The following is a 26,209-nucleotide window of genomic DNA, read 5'->3' as shown; positions in this document are numbered from 1 at the left end:
ACACTCCAAAACCTATGGGCTGCAGCAAAAGCCATTCTGAGAGGAAAGTTTACGGCAACACAAGCCCACGTCAGGAAACAAGAAAAAGCTCAAATAAACAAGCTAACTTGACATCTAAAGCAGCTCGAGAGAGAAGAACAGACAAGACCTAAAGGTAGTAGAAGGAAAGAAATCATAAAGATCAGAGCAGAAATCAATGAAATAGAAAAGAAGAAAACCACAGAAAAGATCAATGAAACGAAAAGCTGGTTCTTTGAAAAGATCAACAAAATTGATAAACCCTTAGCCGGACTCATCAAGAAAAAAAGAGAGAGGACTGAAATCAATAAACCGGAAATGAAAAAGGAGAAGTAACAACAGACATCACAGAAATACAAAGGATCATAAGAAACTACTGTATGCAACTAGATGCCAATAAAACGGAAAACCTAGAAGAAATGGACAAATTCTTAGAAAAGCACAATCTCCCAAGACTAAACCAAAATGAAATAGAAAAGATGAACAGACCAATCACAAGAACTGAAATTGCAACTGTGATTTAAAAACTTCCAAGATGGGAGTTCCTGTCGTGGCACAGTGGTTAACGAATCCGACTAGGAACCATGAGGTTGCGGGTTCGGTCCATGCGCTTGCTCAGTGGGTTAACGATCCGGCATTGCCGTGAGCTGTGGTGCAGGTCACAGACATGGCTCGGATCCCGCGTTGCTGTGGCTCTGGCATAGGCCGGTGGCTACAGCTCCAATTCAACCCCTAGCCTGGGAACCTCCATATGCCGTGGGAGCGGCCCAAGAAATAGCAAAAAGACAAAAAAAAAAAAAAAAAAAAAAAAAAAAAAAAAACTTCCAACAAACAAAAGTCCAGGACCAGATGGCTTCACAGGCAAATTCTAACTAACATTTAGAGAAGAGCTAACCCGTATCCTTCTGATACTCTCTCAAAAACTGCAGAGGAAGGGGACACTCTCAAACTCATTTGATGAGGCCACCATCACCCTGATGCCAAAACCAGACAAAGATACCACAACAAAAGAAAACTACAGGCCAATTTCACTGATGAACATCGATGCAAACATCCCCAACAAAATCCTAGCAAACCGCATCCAACAATACATTAAAAGGATTGTACACCATGATCAAGTGGGATTTATCCCAGGCATGCAAGGGTCCTTCAATACCCACAAATCCATCAGTGTGATACACCACATTAACAAACTGAAGAATAAAAACCATGTGATCCTCTCAATAGACACAGAAAAGGCCTTTGACAAAATCCAACACCCATTTCTGAGAAAAACCCTTCAGAAAGTGGGCATAACGGGAACCTACCTCAACATGATAAAGGCCATATATGACAAACCCACAGCGAACATCTTTCTCAATGGTGAAAAGTTGAAAGAATTCCCACTGAGATCAGGAACAAGACAAGGATGTCTGCTCTCGCCACTACTCTTCAACATAGTTCTGGAAGTCCTAGCCACAGCAATCAGAGCACTAAAAGAAATATGAGGAATCCAAATTGGAAAGGAAGAAGTAAAACTATCACGACTTGCAGATGACATGATACCACACCCAGAGAATCCTAAAGACTCTACCAGAAAACCATTAGAGCTCATCCTTGAATTCAGAAAAGTCGCAGGATACAAAATTAATACACAGAAATCAACAGCATTTCTATATACTGACAGTGAGAGATCAGAAAGAGAAATTAGGGAAGCAATCCCATTTACCATCGCATCCAAGAGAATAAAAATACCTAGGAGTTAACCTACCTAAAGAGACAAAAGACCTGTACTCTGAAAACTGTAAGACACTGATGAAAGAAATCAAAGATGACACAAATAGGTGGAAAGACATACCATGCTCGTGGATTGGAAGAGTCAATATTATCAAAATGACTATACTACCCAAGGCAATATACAGATTCAATGCAATCCCTATCAAATTACCAAGGACATTTTTCACAGTACTCGAACAAAATATTTTAAAGTTTGTTTGGAAGTACAACAGACCCAGAATAGCCAAAGACATCCTGAAAAAGGAACATGGACCTGGAGGAATCAGGCTCCCGGACTTCAGACTATACTACAAAGCAACAGTCATCAAAACTGTATGGTACTGGCACAAAGGCAGAAATATAGATCCGTGGAGAAGGATAGAAAGCCCAGAGTTAAACCCACGCACCTACAGCCAACTCATCTATGACAAAGGAGGCAAGAATATACAATGGAGAAAGGACAGCCTGTTCAAGAAGTGGTGCTGGGAAAACTGGACAGCCACATGGAAAAGAAGGAAATTAGAACACTCCCTAACACCATACCCAAAAATAAACTCCAAATGGATTAAAGACATAGATATAAGACCAGACACTATAAAACTCTTAGAGGAGAACATAGGCCAAACACTCTCTGACATAAATGACAGCAACATCTTCTCAGATCCACCTCTTAGAGTATCGACAGTAAAAACAAAAATAAACAAATAGGACTTAATCAAACTTACAAGTTTCTGCACAGCAAAGGAAACCCTAAACAAAATGAAAAGACAACCCACAGAAGGGGAGAAAATCGTTGCCAGCGAATCGACTGACAAGGGATTAATCTCCAAAATTTATAAACACCTCCTACCGCTCCATATCAAAAAAACAAACAACCCCATCAAAAAATGGGCAGAAAATATAAACAGACAATTCTCCAAAGACATACAACTGACCAAAAAACACATGAAAAGATGTTCAATGTCACTCATTATTAGAGAAATGCAAATCAAAACCACTCTGAGGTACCACCTTACACCAGCCAGAATGGCCATCATCAAAAAGTCTACAAACAGTAAGTGCTGGAGAGCGTGTGAAGGAAAAGGAACACTAGTACACTGTTGGTGGGATTGTCAATTGGTGTAACCACTGTGGAAAACAGGATGGAGAGTCCTCGGAAAACTAAACATAGAACTACCATTTGATCCAGCAATCCCACTCCTGGGCATCTACCCAGCGAAAACCACAACCTGCAAAGACATTTGTACTCCAATGTTCACTGCAGCATTATTTACAATAGCCAAGACATGGAAACAACCTAAATGTCCATCGACAAAGGAGTGGATCAAGAAGAAGTGGTACATATACACAATGGAATACTACTCAGCCATTAAAAGGAAAGAAATAATGGCATTTGCAGCAACATGGATGGACCTAGAAATTTTCGTGCTAAGTGAAGTCAGTCAATGAGACACCAACATCAAATGCTTTCACTGACATGTGGAATCTGAAAAAAGGACAGACTGAACTTCTTTGCAGAACAGATGCTGACTCACAGACATTGAAAAACTTATGGTCTCCAAAGGAGACAGTTTGGGGGGTGGGGGGATGTGCTTGGGCTATGGGATGGAAATCCTGTGAAACTGGATTGTTATGATCATTATACAACTACAAATGTAATAAATTCATTTGAGTAATTTAAAAAAATAATATTAAAAAAAAATACCATCTAGCCCAGTTCTCCCCACTTCAGAGATTTAGAAACTGAAACCCAGAGCAGTGAACTTATTTTCTGGTCAAGATGTAAAGCTAATTAGTGACCAAATCCAGTCTAGAAACCAGGTCCTCAGTGAAAATGCCTGTCCCTCAAGGAGTACCAAGTCCCTTCTTCATGAGTACCATTTGCCTTCAGAAGGCCTGGCACCATCCCACCCCAAGAGCCTACAGCATAGATGCACGTCCTCGTCCCTTTCCGTGGAGCTTCTGAGTATCCCAAGGATTCTCCCTAGAGTCAGCACAACCCCAGGAAACACATGTCAATGTCAGAGGACTCTGAGGCTGTAGAGTACAAAGAACCCTCCGCTGGTGGGAAAGTTTCAGGGGCTGCCCAATTTCGGACCTGAGCCTTTCCAGCAGAGCAGCAGAAAACCCAAAGGAACCAGAATTTGCAAGACCCTTCAAAGAAGTGGCTGCCAGCAAAAGAAGGTCCCCCAGGACTCTGCATAGCCCATGCTACCTAGGATAACCCTGGACCCCACAAACAAGGCCCAGCAATCAGCATGCAGCCCGTCAGCCTTCAAAGAATGTGAATGTAACGACCCCCATGGTGAGGCAATTCTGGGCAAAAGCAGTGTGACTGGATGCCTAGTGCAGGAACCACTCAAAGTCCAGTTCCTCAGCACCTACTCTAACTTTTCTGCATGATCTAGCCACAAAACTTTCATGGCTTGAAATAACAAGCATTTATTAATTCTCCTGATTCTGTGGGTCAGCTGAGGGCTATTCCAGTCTGGGCTGCCTAGTACAGTCTAACTCAGCTGTCTAGTAATTGGCAGGATGGCTGGTCTAAGGGACCACAGCTGGCAGGGCTCAGGAGGCATCCAAGAGGCCAGCCTGGGCTTCTTCACACAGTAGGCAAGAGCACCAAGGGAGGGCACACTCTCAGGGGCAGGAGCTATTGAAGATTCTGTTTGGATCATATTGATTACTGTCCTACAGCCAAGTCCAGGTTCAAGGGGTATGAAAGTAGACCCCAATTCTTGATGGGAGGAGCAGTAAAGTTAACTTGCCAAGGGTGTATGGACAGAGACAGGAGGAATTTGTAGCCTTTTGCAGTCAACCACACTGTGCTGGAAGAGAGGCCCTCTAGGAGCACTTGGTCCAGAGTCCTCCAAACATAAACCTCCTTCCTTGCCCCTGCTTTCCACAGTCACTTGCTTTACCTCTTAAGTAACTGGGGCCCACAGAGATGTCACAATACTCCAATAAAAATAGCTAGCGTTCCATATTATCCCAGGATATATCAATTTCATCCCTGCACTAGTTGTTTTTATTCTCAGGATCATTCATGCATACAACAAGTAAAACTGTTTTACATGTATTTGTTTCTCAATTAAAGATTTTTTTTTTTTTTACGGGACAGTTTTACTCAGAGAGCTTGCTTGTGGGCAGTGATTTTTCTGCCCAACAGCAACAGTGCAAATTATATTTAGCAAATCAACATGCTATAAGACAGTAGTGGACAAAATTAGAAATATAATGCTTGGCTGGTTGTTTATTGCTTGTATTGTATATTTTTAACACATCATCGTGTGGATGTTTAAAGGTCAGGATTGCATTTACACTTGAGTTGTCTAAAATAAGAAAGCCATACCCAGGAAATTCAACAATGTATTTTCCTGTGCACGCTCTACTTTTTTCCCTGGCCAAGTCCTCAAGTACTTGGAAAACACACAACTGTGCATGCATCCTGAGGTATGGGAGTGAGATGGTGCCAAGGAGGCTGCAATTTTTTTTAATGTTGCAAGTTGCTAAGACTTATTAGGTTCTCATTGGTACTAGTTGACATTCAATGCATTTAAATTTGGCAAGACCTAATGTTGGTATTCCTTCTTGCTATATAGGTCTAGAATTTTGTAAAATAGCTCAGTCAAATGCAACCCATTTTTTCCAGTCATAAAAATAACTAGGGATCTGTTCCAAATGCTAATCTCCTTTCCTAAGTAGTTCTCAAAGCAACATGTGAATTTCCTCTCCTATCCAAAGCATCCATGAGATGTATTCACTGCCCTTGCAGGTCATCTGTAGGTGCCCCTAAGTGTGTGCATGGAGATAAGTGTGTCTGCATGGTACAATTTTTTTTCTTTAGACATAAAGTTACATGAAGTCCCAGCCTCTTTCCAAACACATCCTCTTTCTGGACTAAGCTATGTCATTAATGACAGAGGGGTTGCCAAATTTTTCCCATAAAGGGCCAAATAATAAATGGATTTAGACTTTTCAGGTCACAGGGTCTCTCACAACTAAACTCTGCAGTCATAGTATGAAAGCTGCCATAGACATGTGAAAATACATGGGTGTGGCTGTGTCCCAATAAACCTTTATTTATGGACATTAACTTCCTCATATAATTGTCACATGTCATGAAATCCCATTCTCCTAAAATAATGTTTGCAACTACTTATATATACAAATGTCAAAACCTCTCTCAGGAAAAGGTCGGGGAAAGGGATAAATTAGGAGGTTGGGATTAACACACTACTATATGTAAAACAGATAATCAGCAAGGACCTACTGTATAGCACAAGGAATTCTACTAAATATTCTATAATAATCTATATAGGAAAAGAATATATAAAAGAATGGATATATAATATATATATATGTATAGGAATAACTGATTCACTATGCTATACACCTGAAACACAACATTACAAATCAACTATGCTTACATTTTAAAAAAGAAAAAAACAGAATGTAAAAAAAAACCCTCTTATTAGTTTACAGACTCCAGACGTAGTGCATTCATTAATGGAGCAATCATCTGACAAAGGAAGCAGAAGGTCCAGATGTGATCTCTCCCATGCCATTTTGTTATTTCTATTTTCTCTATGAACACATTTCTCTAAGAAAGCTAATTTCTTTTTTGTTGTTGTTTTGTTTTTGTCTGTCTTTTGCCTTTTGTCTTTTTAGAGCCTCATCTGTGGCATATGGAGGTTCCCAGGCTAGGGGTCTAATCGGAGCTGTTGCTGCCGGCCTACTCCAGAGCCACAGCAATGCCCGAGCCATGTCTGTGACCTACACCGCAGCTCATCGCCAGATCCCAACCCACTGAGCAAGGCCAGGGATCGAACCCACAACTTCATGGTTCCTAGTGGGATTCGTTTCTGCTGCGTCACAACGGGAACTCCTAAGGAAAGCTAATTTCTTAAAATTTTATATAGAACCGCAGGGAACAAATATTTCTTTGTGACTATCTTTTTAAGTAAAGATAAAAGCCATTTGGTAGCAAATTAGTCTTCCCTTTGCTTATTTGCACATAATTTTCCAAGTTTAGGTCTTTCCTTTACCTTATTTACTCTTTCCAAAGCTTCACATTTGTCTGATTGACTTGACAATGATCTGGGAATTGTCAACATGAGCAATAAATCACTAAGCTGTGGGAGAAAACTCATTCTGATAATGGCAGCTTATTTCTCCATTCCAAAATCAGCCAATCCTATCAAGACCTTCCATTGTACATTATAGTTCTAGCCCTATATTGTCTTTAATTATAGTACATCATAAAGACCTGTGTTCAATCTGATCCTTTTTGATTTTCCAATTTAGATCCTAAGAAGTGAATAAAATCAATGTCAGCATTTTGACAGCAGTAGTACTTCAGACTTTGTTCAGTGTTTTTTCTTATGACTTCTGCTGCTCTATATTCTGATGATACATAGAGAATGTTTTACAGTGTTTGCATTTATCTCATTGGATAGAATGTTTCTGTCTGATACAGAGGAGGCTAGGTACTTCCATGTCCAGATAAAACTGCTCCACAGTCCATCTCACTCCAGATGGACTAAGCAGGTCTAAAGAATCTTTTCATGTTATTTTGCCGTCTGATGCCTTATGACATTTTGGGTAAAAATATTATGCTGGATTTATTTAGAAGAAGCTTTAACTTTCTTAAATGGCTCTTTGAATACTAAACCTATTTGATTGTCTTTTCCCATAGTCAAAGTGACATGACATCAATCTATTTTGAGTGGTTGAAGGCTTCCCTTGAGGTACTTCTGCTCAGGTATTATTTACATCCTTTTTCGTTCCTGTGTTACCAACAAAACAATTGCATGAATCTCTGTTTTTCAGTGTAAGCCTTTTCCTTCTTCAGGTTAGCCATGAATTCAATTCAATCCAATTCAGTGACTTCTGGGGATGGACTGGGCCCTGAGTTTGGTGCCAGATATTGTAAAAAGTACAAAGTGGAACATGCCCACTCTCAAGGTATTTACACTTACCATAAGGAAGAATACCTCAAACCCTAATAACTACTAAATGGAGTACTGTATGTGGGCTGAGTTTTTTTGTTGGGTTTTTTTTTTTTTTTTTTTTTTGTCTTTTTAGGGCCACACCCATGCCACATGGAAGTTCCCAGGCTAGGAATCGAATCAGAGCTGTAGCCCCCGGCCTACGCCACAACCTCAGCAACACCAAATCCGGGCCATGTCTGAGACCTACACCATAGCTCATGGCAACACAGGATCCTTAACCCATTGATCAAGGCCAGGGATCGAACCTGTGTCCTCATGGATACTAGTCGGGTTTATTACAACTGAGCCACAATAGCAACTCCTGGACTGGGTTTTAGATGGAGGGCTTTATTTTTTTATTTTTTTACATATTTTGTCTTTTTAGGGCCGCACCCATGGCATATGGAGGTTCCCAGGCTAGAGGTTCAATCAGAGCTCTAGCTGCTGGACTATGCCACAGCCACAGCCACGCCAGCTCCAGGCCCCATCTGCAACCTAAACTGCAGCTCACAGCAATACCGGATCCTTAATCCACTGAGCAAGGCCAGGGATCAAACCTGTGTCCTCATAGATATTAGTCAGATTCGTTTCCGCTGAGCCAGGATGGGAACTCCAGATGGAGGGTTTTAGATAATGGAGAGAGTACTTCCTACAGGCCCCATAGCATCTACTTTAAGTTTTCTTCATTGTGCATATTAAAATACTGCCACTATTATCCTCTTCGTTCTGATAAAATGAGATAGCCTCTTTCTGCTTTGAGTACAAACTACGAATCTTTAGATTATGAAATTAAACATGCTTATTACTAGGAGTTCCCATCAAGGTGCAGCAGAAAGAAAACTGAGTAGGTCACAGACTCAGCTCAGATCCCATGTTGCTGTGGCTGTGGTGAAGGCCAGCAGCTGTAGCTCTGATTCAACGCCTAGCCTGGGAACCTCCATATGCCACAGGTGCAACCCTTTAAAAAAAAAAAAGCAAAAAAAAATGCTTATTACCTACACCAACCAAATTTATTCAGTACTCTGGTGGGGGGGGGGGGAAGGCTAAAAAAAAGGATGCTATTTGAGACATGACCAATTTTCTGTTTTGACTTTATCATTTTGGACAGTCAAAAATTTTCTAATTATGAAGAAAAGCAAATCCAGTGAACTGAAGAACTAGTGGAACTGATTTTTGGAATCAACAATTTTAAATTATTTGGCTGAAATGACTGCTCAGTTCAAACTAGGTCCAGTTTGGTTCAGCCAGACACAGGCATGGGCAGATTAAAGCTGTGTCTAGGAAAGCAGAGGTGCAGTTGTTAAGGACCAGAGGTCAGAGAAGGTAAGGGGTTTAGGAACTGAGAAAGCAATCAATGCCTGGTAGATGTGAGATGTGATCGGGGCAAGAAGTGGTCCCAAACACTAGTGGAAATATCAACCAAAAATGTAAACCAGAGACCCCAAAGGAAGACATACTAAGGGACTGAAGGAAAAGAGCAATTCAGCAGAGAATCAAATCAAAGGTGAGAAAAGGCCTTGAAAAAAAGAATCAAAAGCTCGTCTGTCTTCACCTAGGACTTTTTACTCTCTTCCTACAAAACCTTGGGCCACACTCCTGGACTGTCCAAAAGGGCTGAAGATTATGGACAACTGACTCCAGTAAAGAAAAAAAATTAAAAGGATTGTAGTTCCCTAAAGCTGAAGCTAAAGGAAAACATTCTTTCATGTCGCTTCTTTAAGTGTATCACCAGACATATTTTTTTAAAGACAGAACCATTATTAAATTAACATTTAATTTAGCAAACTATGAAGTTTCACTATTTGGATTAAGCTTCTGCTAAGGATGGATCCTGATACTCCTGAGAATGGACATGAGAATAATAATAAAACAAGTACTTCAAAGTTCAGTTCTCACTCTACTTATATGGCCAATTTCAGAACATGAAATAGTTTTGTATTTTCTTCCCCCCTTCCAAGCTGGCACTCTTTCTCTTCCCTTATAAAGGACTTTACGTGAGAGTTCTCTGATAAAAAAAAAAAGGTACCACTGGAACATAGCTCATCAGCACCAGCTCAGCCCTGAAGAATTGTATCTACAGATCACAGTGAAAGTGAAAAGAGGAGTTAGTCCCATGGAAGGATCTAATGGACTGGCAGCTGTCAGTTCACTGTTTAAACACTTGCTCTTCCCTCAATGGTGATTTTTTTTCCCCCAGAAGCTACCTCAAACCAACATATGACCCTTTTGTATAATCTATATAGACTGTTGGTTTACTGCAGAGCACTCAAAATTGGAAATACAAAGCTTTCTTTGAGTGTTAAAACAAAACAGCTTCTGACTTGCTCTGAAAATGCACATTGTGGAGATTCTTATCTTGATGGGCCTTTGATTTCAGGCCAAGCTTAGAGGAGGATGGTCTAACAATAAACCAGCAAAGCAGCTTCAGTAGTAAATGCACATACGGTTGCTCAGAGAATGTGGAGATAAAATCCAAAAGAGAAATTCTCCCAGCAATCCGCAAACCAATAAATTCCACTCCTCCACCTCCCCCATGATGAAAATGAAAGCACAAAAGAACAAGCCTCCTCCTTGTATTAGTGAGAGTAAGTCATTTTCTTTCTTGTAAAAAAAAAAAAAAAGAAAAGAAAATAATACTTGCTGGCTGCTTCTGATTATTTTAAAAACACATACTGATAGGAGAAAATTAGAAAATACCCATAATCCTACCACTCTACAATAATCTTTTTTTCTTCTGTAGACATCTATACTCAGTTTTTTCAAAATGAAAGTTTTATCACACTGGGTGTACAGTTTTGTAAGAGCAAGTTATTCCTGAAAAGGTAGTGAAGGTCAGGTGAATCTTAGAGAAACATCAACTGTGAAGGTTAGTTGATGACAACAGTTCTCACTTTACTGATAATACTTTCTTCCACGGCTTCTGCCAAATGTAATCCATCTTGCAGGATCAAAAGAGACAGTGACACTTGAACAAAGGAAGAGAAAAATCAGTCGAGCTAAATGCACAGAGAATTGGGGCAGAATCAAATGCTAGTCTTAGCCTTTTGACAGTTCCCTTATGTTAATCACCAAAAAAATTTGTGAGCTTCTCATTTCATCCTATTCTACCCCAAAACCTATCTAACTCCCCCTTATCTGGGCACCCAAACGTTCGTGAATTCAAATAGAAAATATGCTCTAGAAGGAGCTGGCTGAATCCAAATAAACGTCCATGGCAGGTGATTATGTATGTATTAGAGAACAAGTGTATACATGTGTATTTATGTGTGCATGCACACCTATGTGTACACATTCATTTGTAGTAAACACACCCAAATGAAGGCATTTTAGTTTCCTGAAAGGCAAAACTAAATAATCATGAACTAATTGTGATTAAAAAAAAAAAAAACCTGCCATTTACAAGGTACTAAGCTCTGTGCTAGTAATTCTGCTTGCCTTATCAATCAAATTTTTTTCATGATTACACTATTAAAACTGCAACCTACTTGGCAGCCCCTGCCCTAGAACTCATTTCCCTTACCAGACTCTACCGTATACTTTTTGTCATAAGACTTAACATCTTTTAATATACTTCATAATCTACTTATTTGTTTCATTGTTGCTGTTGCCTTGTTATTGTCTGTCTCTTTCCCATGTTGTCCGTTTTGTTCACTGGTGTAACTCAAGACCCTTGAACAGTTTCTGGCACATAGTAGGAGTTAAGTAAATATTTGTTTAATAAATGAATCTATGAATGCATTACTTCATTTCTACAACAACCTTTCATGACTGATATTATTATCTCCATCTGAGAGAAGAGGAGGTTGCAAAAATTTGCCTGTGGTCACATGTCTGGTAAGTAATAAAATTTGGTTTTGAAATCAAATTTCTCAAGACTCCAAATCTTGTACTTTTCTTTTTTTGGCTGTACTCTTAGCATGTGCAAGTTCCTAGACCAGTGATCAAATCTGTGCCACAGTTGTGGCCTGTGCTACTAGGGGACTCCCCAAATCTTGTACTTAGAAGAGTGGTCCCTAGACTTGTGCTGTTCCATGAACTGTTTGTTATGGCTGAGATAAGTGAAATTGGGATTAAGTATTTGGAAAACATTTATAACCATTTTACATTGCTGCAATATCCAAGAAAGAGTACATTGGTGGACTTCTCTCATCAAGCAGGGTGTAGACCAGCTTGGATGTTTTCACATTCACCTGGTGAGTTATTTGTGGTATAAGCCATACATAAGTCATGCACAGTAAGACCCCATGCCAAAGGTCATATTTTAGGATTACTTTGTCACCTGTGTAACTCTAAATTGTATAAAATTCAGAGGCAATTTAGGCATTTCATTCTTTTAATAATTTCTATATTTTTATAATTTGTAATCTTTTAACGTTTATTAAATTAATGATGTAAATATTAAGTCTGGATTTCATTTGTCAAAATAAGCTTTACTGGACTTTTCTGTCAAGAAGACAAACCATTTTTGCTTTCAACTGTACTAGTGAACCAAATGGTGCTGATCAAAATGAGTGCTTAAAAAATGAAGACCAAAAGGAGACTGTACTAGTTTTATTCAGAATTATTTTCTTTCAAATGGTCAGTTCAATTTTGCAGTCATCACTGACAGTAAAGTGCTTAAAATAATGTATTAACTGTGGAGATTTTTTAGCTGAAAGAAGCAATAAGCATATCAAAATGTAAGCAACATTTACATGCCAAACATAAATACGTTCACAAGGATGATTCAACATATGCAAATCAATTGATGTAATACACCACACTGACAAAAGGAAAAAAAGACATAAGATCATCTCAATAGACACAGAAAAAGCAGTTGACAAAATTCAATGTCCATTCATGATAAAACTCTCATCAAGGTGGGTAAAAAGGAACTATAACTCAACATAACAAAGGCCATTTATGACAAATCCACAGTCAATGTAATATTCAATGATGAAAAGCTTAAACCTCCCTGGTTAAAAAAAAAAAAAAAAGAAGAAGAAGAAAGAAAGAGAAAAAAGAATTGCATCCAAAAAAATCTTAAGAATGAACTTAATCAAGGAGGTAAAAGACCTATATGCTGAAAACTACAAACAGTAATAAAGAAAACTGAAGATGATTTAAAGTAGAAACATATCCCAATGCCCTTGGATTTGAAGAATACTGTGAAAATGACCATTCCATTCAAAGCAATCTACAAATTTACTGCAATCTCTTATCAAAACATCCATGACATCTTTCACAAACTAGAACAAATAGTCTTAAAATTTATATGGAACCTCAAAAGACCCAGAATTGCCAAAATAATTGTGGGGGAAAAAAAAGCTGGAGGTATAACCCTTCCAGATTTCAGATGATACCACGATGCTACAATAAACAAAAGAGGGTCATATTGTCACAAAAATAGACATAAAAATCAATGGAACAGAATAGAGAGCCCAGAAATAAACCCATGTACCTATGGTAAAATAATCTATGACAAGGGAGACAAGAACATACAATGGAGAAAAGACAGTCTATTCAACAAGAAGTGTTGGGAAAGGCAGACACATGTAAAACAATGAAACTAGAACATTCTCTCAGACAATTAACAAAAATAAACTATAATGGTTAAGAGACCTAATTTAAGATGTGATACCATAAAATTCCTAGAAGAAACATTTTTTGACATAAATTGTAGAAATTTCATAGGAGAAACATTCTTTGACATAAACTGTAGCAATACTTTTTATCAGTTTCCCAAGGCAAAAGAAATAAAAGCAAAAATAAACAAATGGGACCTAATTGAATTTAAAAGCTTTTGTACAGCAAAGGAAACCATCAACAAAAAGAAAATACAACCTACAGAATGGAAGAAAATATTTGCAAAAGATGCAACCAACAAGGGCCTCATTTCCAAAATCTATAAACAGCACATACAACTCAGTAACAAAAAAAAACGACCCAATCAAAAAATGATCAGAAGACCTAAACAGACATTTTTCTAAAGACATATAGATGGCCAAGAGAGATATGAAAACATGCTCAACATCACTAATCACAGAAAGGCAAATCAAAGGCACAATGAGGTATCACCTCATACCAATCAGAATGGCCATCATCAAAAAGTCCACAAATAATAAATGTTGGTGAGGATGTGGAGAAAAGGGAGCCCTCATACACTGTTACTGGGAATGTAAATTGGTGCAGCCACTATGAAGAACACTATAGGGGGTTTTGTAAAAAACTAAAAATAGAACTACCATATGATCCAGAAATTTCACTCCTCAGCATATAAGCAGAAAAAACAAAAACTCTAAAAAGATACATGCACCCCAATGTTCATAACAGAACTATTCACAATAGCCAAGACATAGAAGCAACCCAAGTGCCCATCAACCACTGACTGGCTTAAGAAGTAGATATATATATATATGTAGATATATATATGTGGATATTATATATACATACACATATACACATATATATATACAAAGAAGCATATTCACATACATACATACATACACAGACACACACACCGCCCCAGAATGGGCTAGTTTACAAAAGACTCATGCAAAATTTAAAGCTTCCCAAGTGTTCTCCACTACAATGCTACAGTATTAAAACATAGTTAATAGCAATTTTTAGCATATGTACAATTTCAATATAACAGAAATATTAAGGAAGAATTGTTTTTTCTACCTCATTGCTGAAAACGAGACTAGCCCTGCACTGTATAAAACTATGAAGACGAATGTTTCATATGATAAAGTACTGTCAGCCAATGTGATTTAAAGTTTAGATTTCCAGTAGAAGTAACATTCTGATGGCTCAGCTGCAATTACAGGAAAACATTCTGAGTAGTCACTCAGATTAAGGTATCCCCGGAATGTAAATCAGTGCACTTACCTTCATCAAGAAAACCTTGCCATGAAAATAATGCCAGCTGAGCTGAACTAAACAGTGTGCTTATTGATGTGGTAAAATCTGAGAATTACATAAAGCTAATGTATTACATTTCAGATTACTCTCTATATTTTGTGATAACATATAAGTTGAATATAAACAATGATTATTGCATCCTGGGTATGATGATAATCAAGAGGAAAGCTCTACTGAGAATGTCTGAACTACAGAATAAACTCTCAGTGTTTCTGCAAGATAAGAAACCAGTTTAACCCAACTTTTTAAAGATACGAATTAGTTTGATACTTTTGCGTTATATTTTTAGTACATTTAGGATCTAAGTTCTGTACTTACCCCATGCAACGACATAGTACCACGCAGATTTTTCAATGGCAGACAAGATCTGAAAACCAAAAGTGAGAACAAAGGTTTTACATATTTTTATAACATATTTCATAATTTAACAATTATCATTGACTTAGATAAGGATCATGTTAGTTTCAGGTGTACAGCACAGTGACTGAGTTATGTGTGTGTGTATATATATGTACATATGTATTTATATACATATGTATACATATTCTTCAGATTATCTTCTGTTGTAGGTTATTATAAAATACTGACTATAGTTCCCTGTACTATATAGCAGATAAAACTATGCAGTTGATTATCTATTTTATATATAGTAGTGTGTGTATATTAATCCCAGCCTTCTAATTTATCCCTCCTCCCAAACTTTTTTTCCTTTTGGTAACCATAAGAACCATAAGTTTGTTCTCTATGTCTGAGTCTCTTTCTGTTTTAGAAATAAGTTCATTTGTATCTTTTTTTTAGATTCCATACATAACCAATATAATATGATATTTGTCTTTGTTTGGCTTACTTCGCTTAATATGATAATCTCTAAGTCCATTCATGTTGCTGCAATTGTCATTACTTCTTTTTTATGGCTGAGTAACATTCCATGGTATTTTTGTACCGCATCTTTTTTTGTTTGCCACAGCCATGGTATGAAGTCCCTTCTAAGATACACCACAGCAGTGACAATGCCAGATCCTTAATGGCTAGGCCACTAGGAGAAAGCACCACCTCTTCTTTATCCATTCATCTGTCAATAGACATTTAAGCTGTTTCCATGTTTTGGCTACTGTAAATAGTGCTACTATGAACATAGGGGTGCATGTATTTTTTGAAATACGGTTTTATCCAGGTATATGCTAGGAGTAGAATTGTAGTATTACATGGGTTTTTTTTTATTTTTATGGTCTTTTTGTTTTATTCTATCTCTACAAAAATATCAGTTTGCTATGGGCTGAAATTTTTTAATATTTAATAATTTACTGCAGATAGCTCGAGAAGCACTGCCCTGACTCCACTTGGGGCCCATGTTGGCCTACCAGGGAATCTGCATCCATCTCAATCCTTTAGATGCGGGCTGGTACAACTCACTCAACTGAATACTAGAAAGTATGGATCAAAGGACTTAGCACAAACTGTTCCCTGGCATCCATGCACTCAAGCCTTTTTAGATAGACTCAACTGCCTGACCCTCTGAATTCCCCAGATCCCATGCTAGGACCCCCAAACCAAAGGAAACCATGACAGAGTCATTCAGGGTACTGAGAAATGCTGATGAAAATATCCTTTGTTTTCCTTTAGGAACATAGATGGAATGCACTGGGGTGAGGCAGAGGAGTTAAGCTCAAAAGTTGACAAGGAGAAAAATTATAAGAATAGAGCAGAAATTATTAATTATAAGGAATCTTGTCACCAGGAATCAAAGCGAGGCCAGAGACGTACTGGGCCTTGGGAGAAAGGTTTGACTTCTGCTTCCAGATACCACTAGCAGAAGGAGCTCATCAACAAGCCTTTGTCTCCTTGGAGAAATGCTCAGAAATTTGATAACAGATTCTCAATACTCCAAACAATGTACACAGAAAAAACAAATCCTCAATAACTGCACACATGAAACCTCTAAATTGTGTATTATGAACCAGGCACTTTATAGGAATCAACCCTTTAATCCTTACAGGCAGCCAATGAACTCAATATCTTTAGTGGTATTTTACAGGTGAGATAAGTGAGACTCAAAGAATTCAATGAAGTTACTGACCCTCCAGTCCATCTTCTTTTCTCTTACTATGTCATCATCCCCCTTGGCTGCCCCCACGCCCCTTTTCCTACATTCTGCTGATCTTTCACAACCCAGACTAGACCTGGGGTTCTCAGTTTGGACTTCATCCAGGAATCACCTGAGGAGCTTTGAGAAAGCACTGATAGCTGGGTGCCACTCCCAAGGGGCCTGGTTTTAAGTGATCTAGGATGTGGCCAATTAAATCATAATTCCTTAGCTTTTACAAATCTGAAATAATTCTAATGTTTACCCCCAAATGAAGACTGCTGGCCTGAACAGTATCACAGTTAGATGCCCCTTTTTTGCGAGCCCATGGCACCTTATCTTTATTCAGTCATTCATTCATTTTTTTATTACCTGGTATTAAATTTAACTTCATGATATTGTTATTGCCTGTTGCCCTCTGTAGACTTTAAACCAATGAAGGCAAGGACTTTCCTGTTCATGTTTTTTCATTTATTCATATTCACTAACTTAGAAAGTACTTATTAAATATCCACTAGGAGTCAGGCTCTGCACTAGTAGCTGGGAACACAAAAGTAAATAAGGTGCCACATGCACTCAAGACTTCAGTGAAGGAAACAGAAAATAAGAAAACAATGTAGGCCAAAAGACCAAAAAAAAAAAAAGGAAACAATGTAGTGCCATGTGACAAACAACATAAACTTAGTGGCATGTGTTGTGTGTCCCAGTCTAGAAGGCCAAGCTCTTTCCACAGCTTGCCACCAGCAGCCTCTTGGGTGCGCCTCAGCTAGGAGTGCAAACCAATGATGCAGTCCACTCTCAAGAGGTTGCACCTGGGGAGAAGGTTTTGAAGAGGAATAAAGACTATTTGGGCAAGGGAGTCTTACATCCTGGGTATCTTTACCAGAATCGGCTGTATAAGGTGTGTGCCTCAGTGCAAAATGAAAATGTACATAAAGCAAGGGAAAAGCACTAAGGGTCCTAAAATATAATGCTTGTTACTTTCCTCCACAGTCCACAGTCTCTCTCAACTTGCCATGGTGCTGTTTATTTGCTATTTAATGCCATTCTAAGTAAAGAAAAATTAAAATTTAGAATTATTAGCATGAATTTTACCATTCATCTTTACATAGTGCAATGCCAGTTTTAAACACAAATGGGAGTTCCCGTCATGGCACAGTGGTTAACGAATCTGACTAGGAACCATGAGGTTGCGTGTTTGATCCCTAGCCTCACTCAGTGAGTTAAGGATCTGGCATTACGGTGAGCTGTGGTGTAGGTTGAAGAATGCGGCTCGGATCCCACTTTGCTGTGGCTCTGGTGTAGGCCAGAGGCTACAGCTCCGATTAGACCCCTAGCCTAGAAACCTCCATATGCCGTGGGAAGCAGCCCTAGAAAAAGCAAAAAGACAAAGTAAATAAATAAATAATAAACACAAATATAAGAGATTTCAACTCATATGCACAATCACCAAATTTCTATCATTCCTATTTTACAACCAGTATATACATCTGCATTCCATTCTTACCAGAACAATAGAAAGCCTGCACAAAATTAATCATTTCTATTTCACTTCTTATTATATGCACATTCTACCAATCCTCTCTACCTACAACTAAAAGGAATAGGAACTATGTCTTTTTTGCTTTCCTTCTATGTCTTCGTTCTCAGCAAAAGTACTTAATTAATAGAGGAAAGGATATGATGGGGTTCCTTGGTCATTGGAACTTGCTTAGAATTGCCATCTTTCTGCATTTGAAGTATGTTCTAGTTCAAATGGGAAGCAAGCCCTCTCCAGGATGTTAGGAACACACTGACCTGGTACTTCCTTTGAGCATCACTCAACTCCCACACATGTCGGCCCAGCAGAATTTTGCGCCCATGGGGCATTGCAAAATCCATCTGCTAAAGATATGGCAATGAGCAGGCGAGATGTATCATATAGGAGATACAATGCATTTCCTCTGCCCATGTGCATGTCCTTGTCCCATCAGACTTCATTCACAAAACACAAGTTGTAAAATAGAATTATTAAGAATTTCAACATAGTGGAGTTCCCGTCGTGGCGCAGTGGTTAACGAATCCGACTAGGAACCATGAGGTTGCGGGTTCGGTCCCTGCCCTTGCTCAGTGGGTTAACGATCCGGCGTTGCCATGAGCTGTGGTGTAGGTCGAGGACACGGCTCGGATCCCGCGTTGCTGTGGCTCTGGCGTAGGCCGGTGGCTACAGCTCCGATTCGACCCCTAGCCTGGGAACCTCCATATGCCGCGGGAGCGGCCCAAGAAATAGCAACAACAACAACAACAACAACAAAAAAGACAAAAAAAAAAAAAAAAAGAATTTCAACATAGTAACAGCAGAGCATTAACTCAAGGGTAGAACCCTTCTGAGCACAGTCCTTTATGACTACACAGGTAGCATGCCCATGAAACCGGCCCTGACCCAGAGTTTGGTCTAGAAGGGTTGGGGAGTTGGCTTTCAATGGACACAAGCTCTCAGTGGGCCTACTTCCTTGGTCCTACGGACTCCTCACCTCCTGGTGAGGGCTGTGACCAAAAGAGAACCCAAGTGGGATCCTCCAGAAGGCAGGTTCCAGTGCAGGAGCCCTGTTTCTTGCGCAGAGGTCTAAAGACAAAACAGATGGTAGCTTCTACTCCAAAAGAAAAGAAGCGAGAGTGACATGTTTGGGGATAAGAGAAGGATTACTGTGTCCTCAACCACACACATCGTCCAGATTTAATACATACTCATGAATAAATGAATGCACATACAGCCAACAGGCATGGCTGAAAGCATGTGTTTGGAGGAAATGATACCTGACTTATACCGGGAAGGCAGGCCTACACTCACAGCCAATTCCCCCTCCTGTTCATTATGTGTGCCCTCATTGTGTACCATTCATCCTATGCTATCACACCACTCAAAGTACCACCAAAGCACCATCTTTTGTCTTCCTATTTACATATACAAATCATCTTTTTAATTACACAAACTAGCAAAATACTGAGCTTTACACTTTCTTGCCTCAGTTATGTTTTTCATCATTATATTCCTTCTTCAACCTTGAGATTTACTTTTCTTCAATTGCATTCCCCACATCTGGGCTACAAACCATTCTGTTGATACAGCAAATGCATATGATAAGGGAAATGTGCATCTGTTTTAACTCTCTAAAATGCAGGCAAGATTTGACCAAACAAATCACTAGACCATTGAAAAAGCCACTTTTTTCACTGAATAGATTCATGCAGAACTAGTAACAAGTTCCTTCAACAGTAAGGGGAAAAAAATGCTGCACACCTGTATTTTTTTCCTGATGAAGTGGGCTGAAATATTTGAATCCAATTGTACACATTTTTTCAATTTGGTTAGGACAAAGAAAATGCTTAAAATACCCCACCACCAAAGAAAAATATCCATACATTTGCTGAAAGAAAATGACTAACAAACTTGGAACTATGAGAAGAATGAGACATATCATTTACCACCTGCCCTGTTCACGTTCACAGGTCTAATAGGGTGAATAAATAATACCTCTGGTTTCCCTTTTTATTTTGATTATTGTGTTTTGACCAGGTACCGTGTACTTGGTCTCCAAAATCTCAGTGCATGCCTGTGAGTACCTAGCCTTTAAGAAGAAAAAATAACATTTTTCCTACTATACTTTGATACCTTCAGAAACTCACTTCACTTTCATGACTGAATTCTCTCAACCCTGGGCTTTTTTCTTCAAAAAGGTAGGTCGTGGTTTGCAGACCGAACTCTTGTCTAGTTCACATATGTAGTTTCCATTGCCTCCAACATTTCTAAGGCAATCTAATCAATAGAGATAATCCTGGATTTTTAAAAGCTATGCTAATTGCTCTAATTCCCTTTATTCACTAAATCCTTCTTTATTTCACCCTTCCTTAGAAGAAAATGGTAATTTTTCTTTAAGAATCAATAAACTCTCCTGGAGTCATTAAAGCTTCCAGAAAAGGCTGTCAGGTAAAATTTTTATTTTATCTTAACTTCTTTCCATATTCATTGATCCCACTGGCTCAAAGACACAAAAACAAGACTGGATCTGAAAAAATAAAATACTTCCATCAGAGCACAAAGTAATTAGTTAGCCAAATTAGTACAAGTGGTTGGCCAATTTTTGATGCAGAGAAGGCCTCAGTCACGATTTGTTGATTGATTGATGTTTAAAAGACAAGTGCCTGAGGGGAAATTTGAAAAATTCCTATCATTGTATCCCTTTGAACTGTATGAAATACATGTTTTTCTATAAATCATTTTCAAAATATGTTGTGTCATTTTCATGTTTCAGAGAAAGGCAATTTGGACCAGTTCTCCAGCAATTTGTGAGGAAATTTGACTGACAACAAAGCAGCATACAGCAAATAGCATTCACAAACATTTAGTAAAAAGTAGCTGCAGGTCAGCCACCTTACTAGGAACCAGACATGTAAGGACACATAAGATTGAGTCCTTCTAAAAGTTGACAGTGAAGTGAGGGAAACAGTGGTATCAATAATAGTCCTGAGGAATTCCCGTCATGGTGCAGTGGTTAACGAATCCGACTAGGAACCATGAGGTTGCGGGTTCAATCCCTGGCCTTGCTCTGGCATTGCCATGAGCTGCAGTGTAGCTCGCAGTCGCGGCTCGGATCCTGAGTTGCTGTTGCTGTGGAGTAGGCCGGCAGCTACAGCTCCGATTAGACCCCTAGCCTGGGAACCTCCATATGCCGCGGGAGCGGCCCTAGAAAAGGCAAAAAGACAAAAAATAATAATAATCCTGAAATGTTCAGAGTTGCAATACAGGCACGTGCAGAGTAGAACAGGGACAAAGAGGCCCAACATCAGTAAGAGGAGATTCAGTAGAATGGTTGAGAGCAGGGGCTCTGAAGGCAAATCAGATTTTAATCCCAGATCTGTGATTCACTGTGTTATCTCTCATGCTCCTTTTTTCTCAGTGCCTCAACTTCCTCCTCTATAGTAATGATAATAACAGTACATATCTCATAGTTATCGTGAAGAGTAAACAAGTAACTTAGAAAAGTGTCTGGCTTTGCTTTTGGTTATGGTAATGAGTGCAGAAGTTGATTGACAGCTGCTGCATGCCAGAAACTCCCATTCTCCTTTTCAAAGACAATATATGATGATTTGTGATCTCTTAGCCCAGCAGGACACAGGGACCATGCAAGCTATAACTGGTCAGGAATGAACTCTCTGGGGTTGTGTTACCCTGTTTGCTGTCAAGATGCTGAGAGAATGTTCTTATAAAGATCCAAGAGCAGTGGCAAGTGAGTGCTCCTTTTCAGATCTTGCCCAGGAAAGAAAAAAATTTAAGTAACTAGAGAGGGTTCCCTCTCTAGTTACTGCTAAGCATCAAACCATGGCCAACACAGCAGCAAAGCCCATGCTTGGCTTCAGTGCTATGCTGAGGACCCTTCTATTCACTTTGGCTGATTACAGCATTGGAAGAGGGCAAGAGCACACAGGTAGAAACTACTGCTTTAAGACTTCCTTTTGATTAAGATTTTGTCAGAGACAAGATGGTGGAGTAGAAGGACCTGAGCTCACCTCCTCTCACAAAAACACTGAAATCACAACTGCTGAAAAACCATCAACCAAAAAAGATATTCTGCATCCAAAGACAAAGAAGCAGCCACAATCAGACAGCAAGAGGGGCGCTTTTGCAAAACAATCAAATTGTATACCCACCCACAACCTAGAAAATAATTATATTGCAGAGGTTCTCCCACAGTAGTAAGAGTTCTGAGCCCCACATCAGGCTCCACAGTCTAGGGTTCTGGCATCAGGAAGAGGAGCCCCCAGAGCATTTGGCTTTGAAGGCCAGCAGGGCTTGAGTGGAGGAGCTCCACAGGACTGTAAAAAATAGAGATTCCACTCTTGAAGGGTGCACACAAGATTTCATGTGCACTGGGACCCAGAGCAAAGCAATGGACTATATAGGAGCCTGGGCCAGACCTACCTGCGGGTCTTGGAGGGTTTCCTGAAAACAGTAGGTGTTCAATACATGGAACAAGTACTACTAGAGTGCATAGGAGAAAACAGCTTGAGATTGGCACTAAAAGTCTGGCTCAGTTTAGAATGTAGACGGCTTGTACATTGCTTGTATTACTCAACTATTGCTGCAGTAATGCTGTGTAACAAACAACTCTGAAAATGTTAGTAGCTTATGACAACAAGCATTTATTTTCTAACTCACAGGCGAGTCAGCTGAGGTTTGGCGTATTTTGGTTCAATTTTGCTGAACCTGCTTGGGATAAGCTGGGTTTGGCACCAAACTACAGACCAGCCCTGCTCCACATACCTTATTCTGGGACATGCAGAGCTGCCTGTGTGGAGCATACACTTCCAGGCATGCATTTCTCTTGACAATAGTTAAAGCCAGAGAGGGGGATCCAAGCCACATAAGCATATTTCAAGCCTGCTCAGATCACATTAGCCAAGATTCCACTGACCAACACAAGTCAATGGGAAATATGCTGAGCTAACATTATGGCAAGAATTGCAAAGTCACATGGCAAAGGTTATAGATATAGAATTCTATTCTAGGGAGAGTGAAGAATTACAAACAATAATCCAATCTATATGTTTGAGAGTTTTCATTCATTCTATACACTAAAAGATCCATGAAAGATATTAAAGAAATGACTAGATCTAAATTTTGGAATGTTCATCCTGATGGTTATATGGAATATCAATGGAGGGCTTGGAGGCACTGGGACAAGTGCTTCTAGCTCATGGACTGGACCATGAGCATGGACCATGGTTAGAATGTAGGATTGCATGAAGAGGATAAATGTGGTGGTGGGGGGGAATGATGAGTTAGGATTGCTAACTAGATGGGGCATGAGTGGGAGGGGTCAGGGTTGGTGAGAGAAAAAAAGGTAGAGGTTATTTAGAAGTTCCTCAGTTTTGGGAGTTCCTATTGTGGCTCAGTGGAAATGAATCTGACTAGTATCCATGAGGTCACAGGTTTGATCCCTGGTCTCACTCAGTGGGTTAAGGATCTGGCGTTGCTATGAGCTGTGGTGTAGGTCACAGACACAGCTCAGATCCCACTATGTGGCTGTACCATAGGCCAGCAGCTACAGCTCTGATTAGACCCCTAGCCTGGGAACCTCCATATGCCATGGGTGCGGCCCCCAAAAAAATTTTTTTTCAAAAAAAAAAAGAAAGAAAAGGAGTTCCTGTCGTGGATCAGTGGTTAACGAATCTGACTAGGAACCATGAGGTTGTGGGATCTGGTGCTGCTGTGGCTCTGGTGTAGGCCGGCGGCTGCAGCTCCAATTCAACCCCTAGCCTGGGAACCTCCATATGCTATGGGTGTGGCCCTAGAAAAGATTTAAAAAAAAGTTCCTCAGTTAGACAACTAGAAGGTTGATGAGGTTGATGATGGTACATCCTAAAATAAGTAGGGTCGTAGAAAGAGCAATTTTTTGAGTAAGTGTATGTAGGAAGATGGTCAATCTAATTTTGAATGCTATGGTGGTTTTGTAATACAGCAATTTGCCTAGATTCGTCTCTATTTTCCAGAATTCCTTTCTCTGAATGTTTCTAATTAAGGTTAGTCACAGAGACATTTTGTATGAGATGAGGTGATATTGTTTTGTTATATTTGAAAGGTCAGTGCAGGGTCCCCAGGTGATATTGCAGTTCATGCACATTGTCACTTTGTGTTTGTTCACCTGGTTGGGATGGGGTAGCAGCTGGGCCTGCAGGTACACCCCCCCCACCTTATCTACCTTTTGCTCCTCTAATTCTTGAACCCGGTGTATAATTAACTTCATAGCAAAAGATGCCAGCTTCTCCTGTAAGACACCCATCATCAAGATTGTAGGGATAGGTGTGACAGACTGACATGGGCTCTAGTCCTTTCTTATGGGTTCCTACTGGTTCTTGATCCACCCCATTTTACAGCCATCTTCCCTTCCTCATTGCCTGCCCTGCTGACTTCAAGCTTCAGAATCCAATGTTGAGACCACAGCCTACAGAAATGATTTACTAACTCCTAAAAGTGCAAAATATCAATTCCCTTTAAGAAATCATACATATGTGCTTTCCTAATGGTTCTATGTCTCTGATGAAACCCTGACTAATGATACAAATACGTTGACTCTGTGATACCTATAGTAAATCTGTGCAGAAATAAGAAATATGGTCTATACTTAGAAAAGTAGGCAGAAATGTAGATTTGATAATATATTTGGCTAGGAAGTAGGAATTGGTGATAGAGGAGTAACTGCATTTCATTAGAGACTTTATAAAGTAAAAAGGGAGGAGTTTCTGCTGTGGTGTAGTGGATTAAGAATTTGACTGTAGCAGCTCAGGTAGCTGCAGAGGTGTGGGTTTCATCCCTGGCCTGGCACAGTGGTTTAAAGGATCCCAAATTGCTGCAGATGTGGCTTGATTTCAATCCCTGGCCTGAGAATTTCCATATGCCACAACTGTGCCCACAAAGAAAAGAAAAAAAATTTAAATAAAGTAAAAAGGGAGAACTCCAATATTGAAGGATCTGGAAGGAAGAGAATAAGAATCAGATAAAGACAAGCAATAATCAAAGGGATAAGGAAGAGATCAGAATCAAGGGATGGTCTGGAAGCCACAAGATGAAGTATTTGACAAGAATGGGCTATTCTGTAAGTGTCTCAGCCTTGCATGAAAGTCAAAGATAATGAGAAGATGATTAAAGGTCAGTGACTTCCAGAATTAAAAGGGCCACAGGAGGTGGAAATGGCTTTGAGGAAGAATCTGCTCTCCAAAGCTTGGTAGAGATCAAGGAATAGATTAGGCAACCACGTTTCAGGGTTGGGAGGGATGATGACAATGTCAAAAGAAGATCTCCTCAGCATGACAGCAATTTGAGCCTATTTATATTCAGAGGGGAAGAAGCAGATTAGAGATCAGGATTCCAGAAAGAATGCAGATAATGGTTGTAGTAGGTGCTATGACCCACATATGACGAAGCACCCTTGATAGCAGCCTTGATAGAAGCCATCAGAGACAGTGTTTTCCTCCAAGGCAGGAAGGAAGGAGGGACAGGTAAGTTTGTCAGTGTATGGGAATTACTTGATGGGCATCATCTCCTTACTGAACAGATAAAACTATCATTTTATCTGTTAGGGCTTTTTTTCTAATCCGCTTAAAAGCACTCTGCTCACACTTCACTGTGAGCCTGCAGGACCATGAGCACCTTCTCTAATTTGCACAAAGATGCTACACAGGACAGCACTGGTGCTGTCTTAACTCTGGCTTCCAAGGAAACTGAAAAGCATATTTCTGGTTTTTAATTTAGGGATATGGGAGCATAGGAAAGAGTGTTCCAAAGATTCTGGGAAGTTAAGAAAGCAAAACAATTATTCTCTCTTACTATCTAAAGCTAAAAAGAAGGAAGATTTGAAAAGAACAGTAAGCATCTTAAGCAGACATTAGGAAAATAAATAGAAATTAAGTAAAATGATTT

The sequence above is a fragment of the Sus scrofa genome, chromosome X, assembly GCF_000003025.6.
Source record: "Sus scrofa isolate TJ Tabasco breed Duroc chromosome X, Sscrofa11.1, whole genome shotgun sequence".
In the NCBI taxonomy this organism is placed as follows: Eukaryota; Metazoa; Chordata; class Mammalia; order Artiodactyla; family Suidae; genus Sus; species Sus scrofa.
This window is presented reverse-complemented; position numbering follows the sequence as displayed.